Raw genomic sequence first — 11906 nt, forward strand, 5'->3', positions numbered from 1 at the left:
AGACAACATTGATAATAATAATAATATTGTACTGATAATTGTCATTTCAACAATTGATCTACTGACAGGTTACCCTTGGAAAAACATCTTATAGTTTTCCTACACCTCTTTAAACAACATTAGATCAATATTTTAGAACCTGTTCTTTTCACTTGACAATGTATCACACACTTCATCATGACAGTGTTACTGGAAAGGGGTCCTGATCCAGACTCCAAGAGAGAGTTCTTGGACCTCGAGCAAGAAAGAATTTGGGGCAAGTCCATAGAGTAAAGTGAAAGCAAGTTTATTAAGAAAGTAAAGGAATACACTTTCGGAGGCTGAGGCAGGTGGGTTACCTGAGGTCGGGAGTTCAAGACCAGCCTGACCAACTGGAGAAACCCATCTCTACTAAAGAAAAACAAAATTAGCTGGGCATGGTGGTGCATGCCCATAATCCTGTGTCTGAAATTTATTCCTTCTGGTGGGTTCCTGGTCTCGCTGACTTCAAGAATGACGCCACGGACTTTTGTGGTGAGTGTTACAGCTCTTAAAGATGGTGTGTCCTGAGTTTGTTCCTTCAGATGTTCAGATGTGTCTGGAATTTCTTCCTTCTGGCAGGTTTGTGGTCTTCCTGACTTCAAGGATGAAGCCACGGACCTTCCTGGCGAGTGTTACAGCTCTTAAAGGTGGTGCAGACCCAAAGAGTGAGCAGCAGCAAGATTTATTGTGAAGGGCAAAAGAACAAAGCTTCCACAGCATGGAAGGGGACCCGAGCAAGTTGCTGCTGCTGGCTTGGGTGGCCAGCTTTTATTCCTTTATTTGGCCCTGCCCACATCCTGCTGATTGGTCCATTTTACAGAGTGCTGATTGGTCCATTTTGCAGAGTACTGATTGGTGCATTTACAATCCTTTAGCTAGACACAGAGCACTGATTTGTGCATTTACAGTCCTTTAGACAGAAAAGTTCTCCAAGTCCCCACTTGACCCAGGAAGTCCAGCTGGTTTCACATCTCAATCCCAGGTACTCGGAAGGCTGAGGCAGGAGAATCGCTTGAACCAGGGAGGTGGTGGTTGCGGTGAGTCAAGATGGTGCCATTGTACTCCAGCCTGGGCAACAAGAGGGAAACTCCATCTAAAAAAAAGAAAGAAAGAAAGGAAAGGAATAAAAGAATGGCTACTCCATATGCAGAGCAACCCCAAGAGCTGCTGGCTGTCCACTTTTATGGTCATTTCCTGATTATATGCAAAACAAGGGGTGGATTATTCATGAGTGAGCAATGAAAGGGGTGAGCAATTCCTGGAACTGAGGGCTGTTGCCCTTCTTAGACCATATAGGACAACTTCCTGACATTGCCATGGCATTTGTAAACTATGTCACTGGTGGGAGTGTCTCTTAGCATGCTAATACATTATAATTAGTGTGTAATGAGCAGTGAGGATGACCAGTGGTCACTTTGGTTGTCATCTTAGTTTTGGTAGGTTTTGGTTGGCTTCTTTACTGCAAACTGTTTTGTCAGCAGGGTCTTTGTGACTGTATCTTGTTCTGACCCCCTATCTCATCCTGTGACTAAGAATGTCTGACCTCCTGGGAATGCATCCCAGTAGGTCTCAGCCTTATTTTACCCAGCCCCTATTCAAGATGGAGTCACTCTGGTTCAAACACCTCTGACAATGGTACATATTAATTTTGAAAACCATTTTAAAAAGCAAGACATGGCTGGGTGCAGTGGCTCACACCTGTAATCCCAGCACTTTGGGAGGCCAAGGCAGGTGGATTACCTGAGGTCAGGAGTTCGAGACCAGCCTGTCCAACATAGTGAAACCCTGCCTCTACTAAAAATACAAAAAGTAGCTGGGCAGGTGCCAGGTGCCTTATAGTCCCAGCTATTTGGGAGGCTGAGGCAGGAGAATCACTTGAACCTGGGAGGCAGAGGTTGCAGTAAGCCGAGACTGCACCATTGCACTCCAGCCTGGCCAACAAGGGCGAAACTCTGTCTCAAAAAAAAAAAAAAAAAAAAGCATGACATGTTGAAGCAGCATCGTTGTCTGGGGTAATACCCCAGGTTTGTTGTCCCATGGCCACAGAAAACTAGGATGCAGACACACCAGAATGAAGGTAAGAGGTGAAGTTTAATAGGCGAAAGAGAAGAGCTCTCTGTGCAGAGATGGGTCCCAGAGAAAATGGGTTGCTGCTTCCGTGGTGAAATGCAGAAGGTTTTCCATGCAGAGAGGGATGAGAAAATGGGTTGCCAGTTATGTGGTGAAATGCAGAAGGTTTTATAGATGAGCTTGAGGAGGCGGTGTCTGATTTACAGAGGGCACAAAAAGTTTGTCGGACCAGGTGTGCCATTTGCATAGTGCACAAAGAACTGGTTAGGACTAGGTGTGTTGTTGCCATAGCACGTGCAGAAGCTGGCCCCCCACCTGAATGTTGTGTTATGCCGATGGGTTCCCTACCTGGCCAGGGCCATGTTGCCTGCTTTTTCGGTGTACACATGGTGACAAAGCAAAGGGAAGCTGGAGCCTCCATGTTGAATATGTCAGGCCCTCAGGATAGCCCTTTTCTATTGGCACAGCTGCCAGCATTCACCTGTGCAAGCTTCCAGCTTGCTTGTCTATATCTGCAGCTTGACTTTTCAGGCTGCTTTTTATTAGAAAAGAAATGATTTGGGGGCTACTTTTTGTTAAAAGAGAAACCTTGTGGCCGGGCGCAGTGGCTCACGCCTGTAATCCCAACTCTTTGGGAGGTCCAGGCAGGTGGATCACCTGAGGTCAGGAGTTAGAGACCAGCCTGGCTAACATGGTGAAACCCTGTCTCTACTAAAAATACAAAAATTAGCAGGGCTTGGTGGCACATGGCTGTAATCCCAGCTACTTGGGAGCCTGAGACAGGAGAATCGCTTGAGCCCAGGAGGTGGAAGTTGCAGTGAGTCGAGGTTGCACCACTGCACTCTAGCCTGGGCAACAAGAGCCAAACTCATCTCAGGGGGAGTGGGGGGCAGGAAATGGCAGCCAGGACCAGGCAATGGCCTATGCCTGTAATCTCAGCACTTTATGAGGCTAAGCGGGAGGATTGCTTGATCCCAGGAGCTCAAGACCAGCCAGAGCAATAAAGTGAGACCCTATCTCTACAAAAAGTAGCAGGGTGGCACTCACCTGTGGTCCCAGCTATTTGGCAGACTGAGGAGGTGGAGAATCTCTTGTCCAGGGGTTGAGGCTGCAATGAGCCTATGATCAAGCCACTGCACTCCAGCCTGGGTGACAGTGAGACACCACCTCTTAAAATTAAAAGGGAGAAAAAAAGGTAAAAATAAATAAGGCAGTCAGGTGATTGAGGCTTATGTGTCATCCTAAGCTACAGAAAAGAACAAGAATTTGAGGCTTTTGGAGGGGCAGGGAGGAGATAAATTATGGGAAATAGAAGGGATGAGTATGGAGTGTATGGTGAATAAAAGTTGCCTTATTATGCAGTCTCTCAGGTGTAATCCCAGCACTTCAGGAGGCCAAGGCGGGTGGATCACCTGAGGTCAGGAGTCCGAGACCAACCTGGCCAAAATGGCAAAACCCCATCTCTACTAAAAATACAAAAATACTAAAAATACAAAGTTAGCCAGGCATGGTGGCAGGTACCTGTAATCCCAGCTACTCAGGAGTCTGAGGCAGGAGCATCACTTAAGCCCAGGGGGCAGAGGTTGCAGTGAGCCAAGATTGCACCTCTGCACTCCAGCCTGGGGGACAGGGCAAAACTCCAAATCAAAAAAAAAAAAAAAAAATCCTTTATAAAAGTCAATTTCTGGGCTGGGTGCAGTGGCTCATGCCTGTAATCCCAGCACTTTGGGAGGCCCAGATGGGCAGATCACCTGAGGTCAGGAGTTCAAGACCAGCCTGGCCAACCTGGTGAAACCCCATCTCTACTAAAAATACAAGAATTAGCTGGGTGTGGTGGCAGGCGCCTGTAATCCCAGCTACTTGGGAGGCTGAGGCAGGAGAATTGCTTGAACCTAGGAGGCAGAGGTTGCAGTGAGCTGAGCTCACACCACTGCACTCCAGCCTGGGTGAAAGAGCAAGACTCTGTCTTGAGAAAAAAGAAAAAAAAAAGTTAATTTTTCCAGGTGTGGTGGCTCACGCCTCTAATCCCAGCACTTTGGGAGGCTGAGGCAGGTGGATTACCTAAGGTCAGGAGCTCAAGACCAGCCTGGCCAACATGGAGAAACCCCATCTCTACTAAAAATACAAAAATTAACCAGGCATGGTGGCGGGCACCTGTAATCCCAGGTACTCGAGAGGCTGAGCTAGAGAATCGCTTCAACCTGGGAGGTGGAGGTTGCAGTGAGCTGAGGTCACACCACTGCACTCCAGCCTGGGCAACAAAGTGAGACTCTGTCTTAATAAATAAATAAATAAATAAATAAATAAATAAATAAATAAAAGTCAATTTCCTTTACTAAAAGGGAAATCTCTATTTTAGGCAGCTTAGTGAACTGATTGGAGTGGGCAGTAAAGAGCTTTTCCTGCAGTGGCTGATTCTCAATTTCTTTTTGCTCAAAATAATCAATATGCCAAAGTGGCATATTTTGGGGTGACATGCTCTGAACCCCATGGGGGGGCAGATAATAAACAATAAACATAATAAACAAATAAATTATACAACATGGTAGAAAGTGACAAATAATACTGAGGAAAAACAGTAGAGCAGGGTAGAGGGGAAGAGGGCTGCTGGGGAAGAGTGGGGAGGAGTGGGAAGGTCAGCCAGATACCAGATTTTTAGCCAAAGTGTGAGCTGAAGCCCATGCACAGAAGGCACTACTGCTGCTGGAGACATTGTCTAGTGTTTAGTACAACATAGCCAGTTTTTTCTCAGTTACTGCAATGGATCATGGTTTCTTTGGTTAAGCTCTGGGGGAAGTAGTTGGCTTGTACTCAGGCCACACTATGTGAAATATGATGTCTTTTTTTTTTTTGAGACAGAGTTTCTCTTTTGTTGCCCAGGCTAGAGTGCAATGGTGTGATCTTGGCTCACTGCAAGCTCTGCCTCCTGGGTTGAAGTGATTCTCCTGTCTCAGCCTCCCAAGTAGCTAGGATTACAGGTGCATGCCACCACACCCTGCTAATTTTTGTATTTTTAGTAGAGAAAAAGTTTTGCTGAGACCAGCTCGGTCGTGGACACACTAACCCAGCGGCACTAGGGGAATTAAAGACACAAACACAGAAATATAGGGTATGGAGTGGGAAATCAGGGGTCTCACAGCCTTCAGAGCTGAGAGCCCCAAACAGAGATTTACCCACATATTTATTGACAGCAAGTCAGTGATAAACATTGTTTCTATAGATTATAGATTAACTAAAAGTATTCCTTATGGGAAACAAAGGGATGGGCTCTCTGACTAGTTATCTGCAGCAGGAACATGTCCTTAAGGTGCAGATCGCTCATGCTATTATTTGTGGCTTAGGAACACCTTTAAGTGGTTTTCCTCCCTGGGTAGGCCAGGTGTTCCTTGCCGTCATTCCGGTAAACCCACAACCTTCAGCGTGAGCATCATGGCCATCATGAACATGTCACGGCGCTACAGATATTTTGTTTATGGCCAGTTTGGGGCCAGTTTATGGCCAGATTTGGGGGCCTATCCCCAACAAGTCCCCCTTTTTGTTTTGCAAAGCGATAAAAGCAAAGGCAGTTTTGTCACGGTGAGCTACTTCTTGCAGGAGTCAGGATCCGCATCTGTAGCCTACAAAAGGACAGACAACACAGATTAAAAAGCACAATCATCATTGAAATCACAGAGCTTCCAAGTGTCTTGATCCATTTTAATGGGTTAATAGCTGCTAATCTGTCTGCAGCTCCTTCATGCACTTCAGTTCCTGGCATTAAGGTCAGGTGTGCCTGGGATGCTTTAAATATTTCTTCTTTTAATTTTGCAACATCCAAAGACAAGTTTGTAGAGTGTCCTTCTAGATACTTTTTTATTCTTTCCCAAATTTTGATCTTATTTAAGAGCCTTTAATAATTTCCACAAATCCTTATGTTTAGCTCCTACAGCAGGCCATATCATTTGAGGTCGAGTTGCCACTGTACCACCATGTTTCCAGGTAATAGGAACGCTTGCTGTATTTCTTACTATTTCTACCATCTGACCATTTTGTTTAGACCAGCTGAACATAGTGTGGCCGTGGCACGCAGACTGAGAGGTGAAATTCAAGCTAAACATTCCCTTAGGGGACCAACCAATAATGATTCCGTAGGAATCGTTGCGCAGCACCTCTGCCTGTTCTCCAATGCAATCTTCCAATTCTGTTTAGAAGTAGGTTTTTGAGGGAGGTATGCCTCAATTATAGGAGCAGATTTATTATGGTAAATACTGAGATCAGAAAGCATGTGTAACTGTGTCATAGAGCGATTACATCCAGGCGTTATTGCCAGCCAAGATTGATAAATATGCCCAATAAGTATAATTGTTCTCTGTGTCAGCCCTTGTTGAAGGAGTACTCATGGCAATGGTGATCACTGCTATCATAGCTATCATTAAATTACTTATTGTGACTGGTTGTCCTGCTTTCCTCAGGTTTTCTTCCGCCATCTATGACAGCTTCTTGATCTGTCCCCAGGTAGGTGGCTGTGTTCAACGGGTGTTGCTCGTGACACTTGGGGTCCTCCTCAGTGTCAATCTTGACATGACTGCAACCAGTGGGTCCTCAGGATCCCCCCCGGAATCTCTTCCTTGGCATTTGGCTCATGATGAGGTTTCAGGTGTCTTGATGGTATGCAAATCGGCTGTTGATTCTGGCCTGGAGAAACGCAAGCATAACCTCTACCCCAAGTTATTATTTTACCTATTTTCCAACTTTTTGTTACTGGATCTGTCCACCAAACCAGATGTTCTGCTTCTGTCTTTGCAGCTGGTTTCTGTAGATGCTGTTCAGCTGCTGATAGCATCTGGCCTTTAGGCAGGCTCAAAAAATTTAAAGTCAATAATGCCAGATTCAATTGTATATGGGGTGTCCTGTAATCCCTGTTTCCCCCTTTTTTCTTTTGCAACTGCTGTTTCAGGGAGAAATTCTTTCTTTCTACAATGGCTTGTCCTTGAGAATTAGATGGGATGCCAGTAAGGTGTTTAATATTCCATATAGAGAAAAGTGTAGCTAGAACTTGCTAATATAGCCTGGGGCATTATCTGTTTTAATAGAAGCTGGAATGCCCATCACCACAAAACACTGCAAAAAGTGATGTTTAACACAGGCAGAAGACTCTCCTGATTGGCATGTAGCCCAGAAAAAGTGAGAAAAGCTGTCCACACATACATGTACATAAGCTAGTCTCCCAAATGAGGGAACATGTGTGACATCCATTTGCCAAAGAGAATTAGGCTCCAATCCTTGAGGATTAACTCCTCCTGTAAAAGATGAGGAATGCACCATTTGGCAAGTTGGGCATCACTGGATAATAGCTTTAGTTTCTTTCCAGGTCTTGTTGTATCTGCGTTTGAGACCAGAAGCATTAACATGGGTTAAATTGTGAAAATGTCTAGCATTAGATATTGTAGCAGCAACTAGGTGATCAGCCATTTGATTCCCTGCAGTTAAAGGTCCTGGAAGAGGTGTATGAGCCCTAATGTGAGTGATGTAAAACAGGTGCATTCTACTCCTAACTGCTGTGTGCAATTGGGTAAATAAAGTCATCAGTTGTTCATCTGTATGAAATCGTAACTGAGCATTTTCAACTAATTGTGTGGAATGAACCACGTATGAAGAATCAGAAATCACATTAATAGGCATATCAAAAGCAGTCAACACCTCAATTACAGCTACAAGCTCCACTTTTTGAGCTGAAGTATGGGGTGTCTGGAAAACTTTACCTTTTGAGCCAGAATAAGAAGCTTTACCATTACTAGACCCATCTGTAAAAACATTCTCAGCACCTTCAATTGGTTTAAATTTTGTTATTTTAGGGAGAATCCAATTAGTTAATTTCAAAAATTGAAATAAAAATTTCATTTTAGGAAAATGATTATTGAGAATACCCACAAAGTCAGCTAAATGGGTTTGCCAAGTAAGACTATTTATAAAAGCTTGCTGTCTATTTGTGCCTTTGTGAGAGGGAAAATAATTTTTCCAGGATCATATCCATGTAATTTAACAATCTGAGTTCCCCCATTTCCTATTATAGTAGTTATTTGATCCAAATAAGGAATCAAAGTCCATGAATTAGTATGTAGAAGAAAAAGCCACGCTATGAGATCTTGCTCTTGAACAATAACACCAGTAGGTGAATGCTGAGTTAAAAAAATAGCAAATCTAGAGTCTTCTCTGGATCTCTTCTATTTATTTGAGCTTTATAGACTTGCTTTTTGATTAGCTGCAGCTCTGCCTCAGCTTCTTTTGTTAATTGCCAAGGGCTAGTGAGACTAGGATCTCCTCTAATGATAGAAAATAGATTACTCATGGCACAGGTAGGAATGCCTAGAGCAGGTTCTATCCAATTAATGTCCCCTATTAATTTTTGAAAGTCATTTAATGTTTTCAATTGATCCCTACATTTGGTTACTTTCTGTGGCACAATGGTAGTGTCATTTACTAAGGCCCCCAAGTAGAAGTAAGGAGTAGTAGTCTGAATTTTGTCAGGAGCTATATAATTAAACCAGAGCAAGAAATCAAATTTTGCATGTGATCATAACATTGGAGTAATATTTCTCGAGTGGGGGCAACACAAATTATATCATCCATATAATGAATAATGTAACACTGTGAAAATTTTTTATGAATAGATTCAATTGCTTGCCCTACATAAGTATGGCAAATTGTTGGACTTTTAACATGCCTTGTGGCAACACTTTCCAATGAAAATGCTTAGCAGGCTGCAGGTTGTTTACCGTAGGAATTGTAAATGCAAACCATTCACAGTCTTGCTCAGCTAAGGGGATAGTAAAGAAACAGTCTTTTAAATCTATGACTATTAAAGGCCAATTTTTTGGAGTCATAGCAGGAGAAGGCAATCCTGGCTGTAATGTCCCCATAGGTTGTATAACTGAATTAATGGCTCTAAGATCTGTCAACATTCTCCAATTACATGATTTTTTCTTAATTATAAAAACTGGAGAATTCCAAGGGGAAAATGTTGGAGCTGTGTGTCTTTTTTCTAACTGTTCAGCAATGAAGTCCTCTAAAGCCTCCAGTTTCTCTTTACACAGTGGCTATTGTTCTATCCAAATCGGCATATCTGTTAACCATTTTAAAGGTATAGGTTCTGGAGGCTTAACAATGGCTGACATCAAAAATTATATTCTAAACCTTGGTGGGAACTTCATCTTTCCACTTGAAGCTGTTCCTTCAAACCTTGCAAATTTTTTCCTAGTCCCATGCCAGGGACATACCCCGTTGTTGTAATAAATCTTTTCCCCACAAATTTATAGGTACAATTGGTTTAATAGTCCCAGGTTGTCCATCTGACCCTTCGCAATGCAAAATATAAGTACTTTGATATACCTCAGTGGCTTTATCAACTCCAACTATGTTAAATTGAGAGGGTTGAATTGGCCACATGGACAGCCAGTGCTGTAGAGAAATGATTGAAATGTCCACTCCTGTATCTACCAAAACTTTAAATTTCTTTCCCTGAATAGTTATTTCACAGGTAGGACATTTATCAGTAATTTGATTCACCCAATAAGCTGTTTTGCCTTGTTTATTTGTGTTTCCAAACCCTCCTGTTCATTTAATTTCACCTTTCCCCATTTCCACATATGGCACAATCAGGATCTGTGCTATATGCTCTCCTGGCTCTGCTTCCCAGGGAACAGAAGTAGATACAACAATTTGAATTTCCCCATTGTAATCTGAATCAATGACTCCTGTATGTACTTGCACTCCTTTTAAATTTAAACTAGACCTGCCTAGAAGTAATCCTACCATCCCCGCTGGCAACATCTGACTGGAGACAGCAAGATTCTTTAACAGTCCCGTTACAAAAGGAGAACCTGGTCCACACTGATTAATAGCTTGTTTAAATTCTTTGAGTAATTTAAAAGGATAAGGCTCAAATATAGCTATAATATTTCCCTGTTGATCGGGGGGGGGAGGTATTCTAACAGGGAACTGCCAAGTTTCTAAATCCCCATCTCTTCTAGCTTGCTGGATTCCTGCCTGAATAGAACTGAGAGCGGTTACTTGAGGTGCTGCTTAGTCACTGGGGCAACTACTTTTTGCCTGGTGTCCTCTGGAAAAGAAAGATCTGGAGGGTCAGGCCGCTCTTTTTCTTCAAAATAATGAGGGAGTACAGAAGGGTAGGGACAAACCTCTCTCTCCTTTGCTGCTTTAGCTTTAGCTGGCAAACAAACCTGCTCTGTTACTTCATTATACTCTCCTTCCTTCTCATTGTCAGTGTGAAAAGGTTCCAAGGTGGAATGAACCAGAGCCTATATTTGTCCCATTGTTACCCTGATGCTTCCTAGCTCCCCTTCTTACTCACCACGGGGATTGCTTAAGAGTACTCAGATGTCCTCCAGCTTAGTTCCATGTTCTCCAATGTCACTCTGGTGACCCTTCAACCTGGGTTCAAGCCCCATGTATGGGCACCACTTGCCGAGACCAGCCCAGTCATGGAGACCCTAACCCAGCAGTGCTAGAGGAATTGAAGACACACATACAGAAATATAGGGTGTGGAAATCAGGGGTCTCACAGCCTTCAGAGCTGAGAGCCCCAAACAGAGATTTACCCACATATTTATTGACAGCAAGCCAGTGATAAACATTGTTTCTATAGATTATAGATTAACTAAAAGTATCCCTTATGGGAAACAAAGGGATGGACCAAAACAAAGGGATGGGCTCTGGCTAGTTATCTGCAGCAAGAACATGTCCTTAAGGCACAGATCATTCATGCTATTGTTTGTGGCTTAGGAACACCTTTAAGTGGTTTTCTGCCCTGGGTGGGCCAGGTGTTTGTTGCCCTCATTCTGGTAAACCCACAACCTTCAGTGTAGGCATCATGGCCAACATGAACATGTCACAGTGCTGCAGAGATTTTGTTTATGGCCAGTTTTGGGGCCAGTTTATGGCCAGATTTGGGGTCCTATCCCCAACAGAGTCTCATCATATTGGTCAGGCTAGTCTTGAGTGCCTGACCTCAGGTGATCCACTCACCTCAGCCTCCTAAAGTACTGGGATTAAAGGTGTGAGCCACAGTACCTAGCTGTGATCTGTCTTTTAATGTTAGAATCACAGTCACCTCAACAAGATGCTAACTCCATGACACTCACTCAAGGTGTGAGAGCTGCTGAGGGGACACAATAGTTGTTCCCAACTCCCCATCCCACACTCTCAATAGTTCACTGAGTGGAAGAGGAATCAAAAAGCCTTACACGACTTAAAATTGTTTCTGTGGCCATATGTGTACCTATATCTTCTTACAGACCTCAATTCGTGTTTCACATTTAACTCCTTAATGGCTGAGGGATTCAGGATTTGGAATAGGATATTATGGTGAAGTTCTAACTTTACTTTTTTTCTCAAAGTGTTCACAAAATTGAATCATTATTTTTTCCTCTTAATCTGGAGCATCACTTTATTGTGTTCTGAATTGAATATTTAAGGGCACACCACTAAACACCTGCTTTGAAAGTTTACACGAATTCCTTAATCATTCCTCTTTGAAGGTGTTCTGCCTCCCTTGACCCCACAAGATTTTACTATTAACCAGTCACACTTTTCCATTTGCCTGTAAAGATACCCTGTGTCATGGACATCCATGTGAAGAGTCCACCAAACAGGCTTTGTGTGAGCAACAAGGCTGTTTATTTCACCTGGGTGCAGGTGGGCTGAGTCTGAAAAAGGAGTCAGCAAAGGGTGGCGGGATTATCATTAGTTCTTATAGGTTTGGGATAGGTGTACAAAGGACATTCTCAAGGGTGGGGAGAACATTACAAATACCTTCT

At 43.3% G+C, this 11906-nt stretch overlaps 1 long non-coding RNA gene across 1 annotated transcript; it reads right to left on the reverse strand.

Annotated features, from left to right (window-relative positions):
• Positions 1 to 270: 270 nt before the first annotated feature.
• LOC134738711 (uncharacterized) lies at positions 271 to 11039 on the reverse strand. The gene is made up of 2 exons (XR_010124647.1): positions 3139 to 11039; positions 271 to 1114 (listed from the first exon to the last, which is right to left on the reverse strand). It is a non-coding gene; the product is annotated as an uncharacterized LOC134738711 (long non-coding RNA).
• Between the last annotated feature and the right edge of the window lie 867 nt (positions 11040 to 11906).

The sequence above is a fragment of the Pongo pygmaeus genome, chromosome 19 (genome assembly GCF_028885625.2).
Source record: "Pongo pygmaeus isolate AG05252 chromosome 19, NHGRI_mPonPyg2-v2.0_pri, whole genome shotgun sequence".
Taxonomy (NCBI): domain Eukaryota; kingdom Metazoa; phylum Chordata; class Mammalia; order Primates; family Hominidae; genus Pongo; species Pongo pygmaeus.